Raw genomic sequence first — 6,714 nt, forward strand, 5'->3', positions numbered from 1 at the left:
AAATACAATAATAACAACTTGAACAGAAAGCATTTTTTATGGTTCATTATTCATGACTAGTAGCAGACGTACCACCAACACAATCAAAACAATGAATGGGAAATTTCATGGCCAGCACAACACTTGCAAAATGAAATGTTTTGTAGACATTATTATACACACAAATTATTTACAATGCAAAAAATTATTGTGTTTACACTAAACTACAGCCATGCCAAGAACACACCACCCATTTTCATGGAATTGAGCAATCCAGTTTTTTAAAAACAACGATCGTTTGTGTTTTGTTTGGCATCTCATTACATGTTTTGAATATTGTATTCAGGTTCACTTTGATTGCCGGCAAATGTAACATTAAAATTTTCTAGACTTCGAAGGTGTATCAAACAGAATACAAGTTTATCTGGAGGGTTGGTATGAACTTTACAGTCCATATTTTATCAATATCTGCCCCTGATCGTAAACTTGAGTAATGGCATTTCAACTATCCTAATGCAAGGTTTTATTTCTTTTAATAGTTTGCTTTGCTCTTTTTTCTTCTCTTTTCGGGGGGGGGGGGGGGTAATTGCTCAGTCAAAATGCCAGTGATGTATACTGAGGAAGCAATGCTTTCATGGCAATTCCTACACTGCAGCGGTCGTTAAACTTATTTTAATCTTGTGACATCACATGTTTACTAAAGAGCCACAGAGCCTGGACTTCCTGCAGACATGATACAGTTGACAGTCCAACGGAGGAACACATAATAACCTTTCATGGAGTTTGACCTAATCTGATTTTTATCAACTCTTGATATGAGGAAAGGGGGCACATATCTGAAATTTTGTTCAGCTGTTATTTTTAAAATATACATGAAGTGCAATTATTACATAAAATATAAAACTTTCCACATGACCAGTGTTGTATGATGCCTACCAGAAAGGCCATGGAATGCAAGGTCACTCTTCTCTCTTGTAAACAATGGTCTACACAATCACAATGGATGAACATACATGTAGTACAATGTCACAGCCAGACAGACTGTTTGTCATCGCCCCCCCCCCCTACATGTATCTCTAACATTATCAGTGTTGTATTTCAGCCCTATTCACACGACAGTACTTTAACTGGGGTCCCTTGCTTAATTCATGTCCAAGTGTTCTTATTCCTCCATGCTTAATTTTAGCATGGTTGTAAAATTTTGAAATGTTTGACAATATTTGACATGGGAACTTGGACATAAACAAAATTGTTTGTCCTTTCACACGAGGTGACATTTTGCAAGGGACCCTTGCTAAATTATTCTTATGCTGAATGAACCCCGTTTTGGGGGCTTTCCTGCCAGAAAGGCCCTTAAATGTACAAGGTCACTCTTATTGTAAACAATGGTCTGGTCTATAAAATGAACCCTGGGAACATCAACATTGGTGACCTTACCACAAGGTCACAATCAGACAGCCTCAGTTTATCAACCAACGCCCCCCCCTCCCTCCCCTACATGTACATCAGTGTTGTATCTTGCCTGCAAGAAAGGCACTGGAATGTACAAGGTCACTCTTGTTGTAAACAATGGTCTATACATTTGAACTGTGAACATCAACAGTGGTGACCTTAAAGCAAGGTCACAGTCGGACCATGGTCAGATAGACTCAGTTAACCACCCCCCCCCCCACCCTTATCCCTTCTAATCAACAAAGGTCTAGGCCTATTGTGAAAATATTTGTTGGTTGATTGCATCCTCACAGGATGACTAAACGGAATCGGAATGGCCATGTGTTACCTGCAAGGGCCTAATCATTAGAATGATTTCGCATAATACAAGGAAATAACATTGGATTGCATGACATTCGAACAGCCCTTCGTTCACTAGCAAAAATGTCAGTTAAAATTCACTCCTCTAATTGGTCCCACTGACTAGTACAGTAGTTCAATGTTGGAAAGCGACTCATATTTCTTGAATTTACGGACTTAGTGAAAAAGCTTGTGGACTTGTTAGTGAAATGACACAAGCTAGCTGGTCCTGCTGACTGGTCACTAAAAACATTAAGGGCAAACACCTTGTTGAATATGATGTGGACCTATAGCCTTCATGCACATTATCATGACTGGTTAAAAAAAAAATTTGCTAAAAGGAAGGATATTACCTTCGGTAATTACCCGCACTCCAAAACATTCAATTCATGAGCATGAAAACATGCATCAATCATGTGTGGTACAACATACTTTTCTATGAAATTTTCAAAGCCTGTATAACTTATAATTACAGTAGCTTATCAAAATGAATAATGTCCATCCAGCACACATCGGTCCCCAAAATCACAGACAACAAATAACTTTAAGGCTACATGTACATTGTCAGAGCTGTGCCACAGGGCACGTTCTTCCATTCCATTTAAATACACACTATATTTTAAGCAACCACATTTGATGAGTCACAAGAAATATCTACATGTGTGATGTACAATTTGTATTATTGTTGACACATGGTAGATCACACAGAATTTATAATGTTGATTTTTACCAACATCAGCATATCAACTGAAGGTTTAGGGCCTACACATTCGGACAATTTATCTAGATTCACTGAACCTGATAGACACTTGGAGATGGACCCTGGCAAATACGATAACAAATGTTGACCTCTGACCAGTTCCGTTTACTACCAGTAAAATGTCATAATGAAAATAAATAAGTACTTCATGTCTACATGTGGTGGGACTTGAAATCCTAAAAGACAAGAAACATTTAGCACGGTGTGGCCATCTTGATTGCCTGGGTTAGCAAAAACTTGGGCTGTGACGTTGCAAAAGAAAAGATATTGAAACCGTTCTTTATTTCACGGACTCCTGTTGCCCTAAACATGTTCTGTGCAGCTTTGCAACTTAATACAACATGTACAGGTACCATCAGGAAACTACCTTGACCAAAGATATGTGTACTGCGGAAACTTTCTGTGGCGCTCAAATCCTGACTTCCTTTCAGAGATTGTGGCTAAGAACAAAGGAAATCATTTTACTCTACTGTTTTGATCGGGACTTAACACCTTCAAATTCATAAATGAAGATAAAAATGCAACACTTTGCAAATGTGTTTACAAGTTAAATCGTTGTTCAGCATTTTAAGTAATAGCGATGTCTTCATTCAAAATATTTATTAGATGTGCCCATTAGCTGGAGCATTTTAACATACATTGTACCTAATATCAAAACAAGCAGTGCAAGAGCACATCACACCAATTGTACTCGTAGATGCAGAGCTCAATTATTATTATTATTTTTTTTTTTGGGGGGGGGGGGGTGTCACCACAAGCCGAATGGCTTATAGCTCAAAACTTTTAGTGGACCAGAATTGTCTTTGCAAGGCCAAAATCATGAGAAAAACTTTGCCAGTCCCAGTGTAAATGTTGAGCCCTGACATCAACGACAGATGTACTAACTGTGTACCAGGAGAGCCTACTTGAAGACATTCATTTTATACCAGTGAGGTCAAACATCAGTCCCCTTGAAGGGAAGAAGACCCATCCTAAACAAACAAACAACCCTGTCATGAACAAACAACTTGATCATCCCGAGGCCTACGATCCAACAACAACTTTCTTCTCCAACAACTGACAGCCACTCACTTACAAATGCTCACCATCTCACACCATGCATGATCTCTGGGACCAACAAGCCTCCCCAGCCCCCATACCAATTAATAACACAACCCCTCCAGCCATAGCAGAGGAACCAAACGTCAGTCTCTGATTCAACTTACTCCTAGGGCTAACAGTAATAGGCCTCTTGATGCACTCCAGTAAAGACACTATTTTATCCAGTGAGATGTATCCCTGTTCACACTGGATCACCCCCTAGAGGGGTGTTTTTACTGAAGGGTCCTGACACTCTAACAAGAGGGTCAACTCAGGTCATGATGGGGTTACTTGTGGAATACAGGAATTTGTTAACTTGCTCAATAGAGCTCAAGTTCTAAAGAATTGTGCCAGCCTAAATCATAGGGCAATTCAGAATAGCATGACTTTTTTTAATCTTTGATTTTGTGGTGTTTTTAATTGAAAAACACAAAAAAGTAGACCTATAGGACATGAGCGTATATACATAATTGTACAACTTAGAGCAATAATCACAACAAACGGAAGTTATCATTTGAGGATGAACTTCTAGTCTAGGTACATCAGAAAATCTATACTGAAAATCTACACTGAATTATGAAAAAAAAATTATAAATAATTCACAAAATAATGACAAATGTGAACAAAATAATATTAACGTCTTGATAAAATATTTTAGGGGGGGGGGGGTTATAGACAATGTGACCTCTGACGTCACACGAAAACCATAACATGATTCGCGCGCATACTGCCGGGCAAAACCTTTGTTTTGGCAGCCAGCTAGAAAGTGTATGCAATCTTACTATGACTGCGCAACTCAGTGCCCGGCGAAACATGACGTATATAGTGTTTTGTCAACAGAGGGCGGTTTGAATGTAAACATAGGTCACATCGTCTATATAATTCAAATTTAAAGTGGTAGGAAGTTTTTCATATCACCCACAAAAAGAATCAATTTCATATTTTATGGTTAACATTTTATGAAAAATCTTTGATGTTTTTTTTAAATACAACAATTGAATATAATATTAATAACAACAAACACGCACCATCCATAGTCCATAGCCTCAGACAGTAACACTATGGCATGCAGTTGAGTCTCTATCATATTTCTGTCGCTAAATCAGGCCCAACTTTTGCTCTTAAAAGGGTAGTTGCGATAGCGCAACCCTCACTTTAGGCCTGGAATTTCAAGGAGGCCACGGAGGCCATGGCATCCGTTGCCCTTGTCTTGGCCTTGGTGCCCTTTCAAAAATTCCCATAGACTTTAAGATTTTCCAATGGAAGTGCCCTTTTCAAAATGAAAATGGCCTTGCCCTCTCAAAGATGAAATTCCAGGCCTGTCACTTATAATTCGCACGCACTGCAGCACTGCCTTGTAACACCCCTTTCACAGAATGGTTTAGTCCAACCAAAAAGTAAAGCGTATGCAAAATATAAACCAGGGAATTCGCTTTTTGTCTTTTTTCTTCAAAAATATGTTCTCAATGGTGTTTTGAGTGTTCATTAGACATTGATGATTAAGTTCGTGCCCTTAGAATTTGTGTCATGATTTTTGAAAAGGGGTAAAAATGGGGCAAATCTGGTGACTAGCTGTCAAAATTGTACGTGTTTGACCAGATTGTCGTGTGCCGCTCGAGAGAATCTCGTAACCAGTAACCCTCCGGCCTATTGTCCGGCCTGGCGGCCGTCGGGAGGAGGGTTACGTTATCGTAACTTCCCTCCGGCCTATTGTCCGGCCTGGGTTACGTTATCAGAACCTTTGAAAGGGCACAGCAGTTTTCCTCTGCTGGGAAAGAGAAACATTTTAATTTTTTAGGATTTTTGCAAAAGACACCGCAGCAAAAGCACAGGAATGGCCCCTGAAAAAAATTCAGGGGCTGCTCATTTCAACAAACTCTCAAACTTTAAAATTAAATTTTAAAATATTAAACATGAGATGATGGCTACTGCCAGTGCCACTCCCCAGTACCACGCTCTATATTAAAATAAAAGTAAGATACAGAAAGAATATTCTTGCTTTGTTGGGCATAGGGCCAAGAAGCAGAGGGAGTCCAGTATATTGGCAGATTTATGTGGAATGTCAGTGTCATAAGTATTTGTTATTTACGATCGTTAGTTCCTACTTTCCAATCCGGTTTATTCAACCAGGAAAAGTCATAACATTTTGTGTAGTAATTTTTTTTAAACGAGGTTAGTTTTGTTGAGAAAAGGCAGTAGGTTAAATTAATCATTCTCATTTCATTATTTATATTATACAACCGAAAGAAACTTACCAACAAAAGACAAAATGACCAAAAGAAATCTCACTTTTAGTCGAGCTGTCACGATAGCGAAAACAGCTAATACTTGGGTAAGCACTATGCAAACATCAACTTTGCATGAACTGTCGAAAATGCTCGATCGTCGTTTGCATTGCTTTTCACACGTTTGCATTGTACATCAGTGGTACTCGTGGCATTTCGTTTGATAAAGCGTAAACTTTACAGGATACCAAGTAAATTTCATACAGTCTGGTCTCCCTTATGTTATGTGGTGTATTGCATACATTAAGGATTACAGGTATAAGATTTTGCTTAAAGGAAGTTTCTCGATTTGCAAAAAGGAAACAAAATAAAAATGTTTACCTTTTAATTTAATAAAGTTGACGAGACTTTCAATTGAGAAGCATGAATAAGTGGAACAGCAATGTGTGGTGTATTGCATACATTAAGGATTACAGGTATTAGATTTTGCTTAAGGGAAATTTCTCGATTTGCAAAAAGGAAACAAAATAAAAATGTTTACCTTTTAATTTAATAAAGTTGACGAGACTTTCATTGAGAAGCATGAATAAGTGGAACAGCAATGACAATAATGCGATACTATCCGGGGGACATTATTGCATATGCAATAATGTTCGCCAGACGGTTTTGCATATGCAACCGTGTCCGCCCAGACGCTGCTGCATAATGCAATTATGTGCGCCCGGACACATTTGCATATGCAGTTGTGTCCGCCCTCGTGCAAAACCGGCCTTGCAGTAAATTAAACGCCCTTGACGGTCGACGGAAAACGTTCGCTATTTTTTTACAAGCTAACTTCTAAGTGTAAGTGCGTTTCAAGAATGACGCATGGGATGTTCA

General features: G+C 38.7%; 1 protein-coding gene across 1 annotated transcript in view; it reads right to left on the bottom strand.

Moving 5' to 3' along the window:
* The window catches only part of LOC117303455 (ras-specific guanine nucleotide-releasing factor RalGPS1-like), a 33,274-nt gene extending 27,299 nt beyond the window's left edge, over positions 1–5,975 (bottom strand). Inside the window, exon 1 of the mRNA XM_033787658.1 lies at positions 5,866–5,975. The gene's annotated coding sequence lies outside the window, so the exon portion shown is untranslated. The remainder of the gene's footprint in view (positions 1–5,865) is intronic.
* Positions 5,976–6,714: the final 739 nt, after the last annotated feature.

Source organism: Asterias rubens, chromosome 19, assembly GCF_902459465.1.
Source record: "Asterias rubens chromosome 19, eAstRub1.3, whole genome shotgun sequence".
NCBI classification, from domain to species: Eukaryota; Metazoa; Echinodermata; class Asteroidea; order Forcipulatida; family Asteriidae; genus Asterias; species Asterias rubens.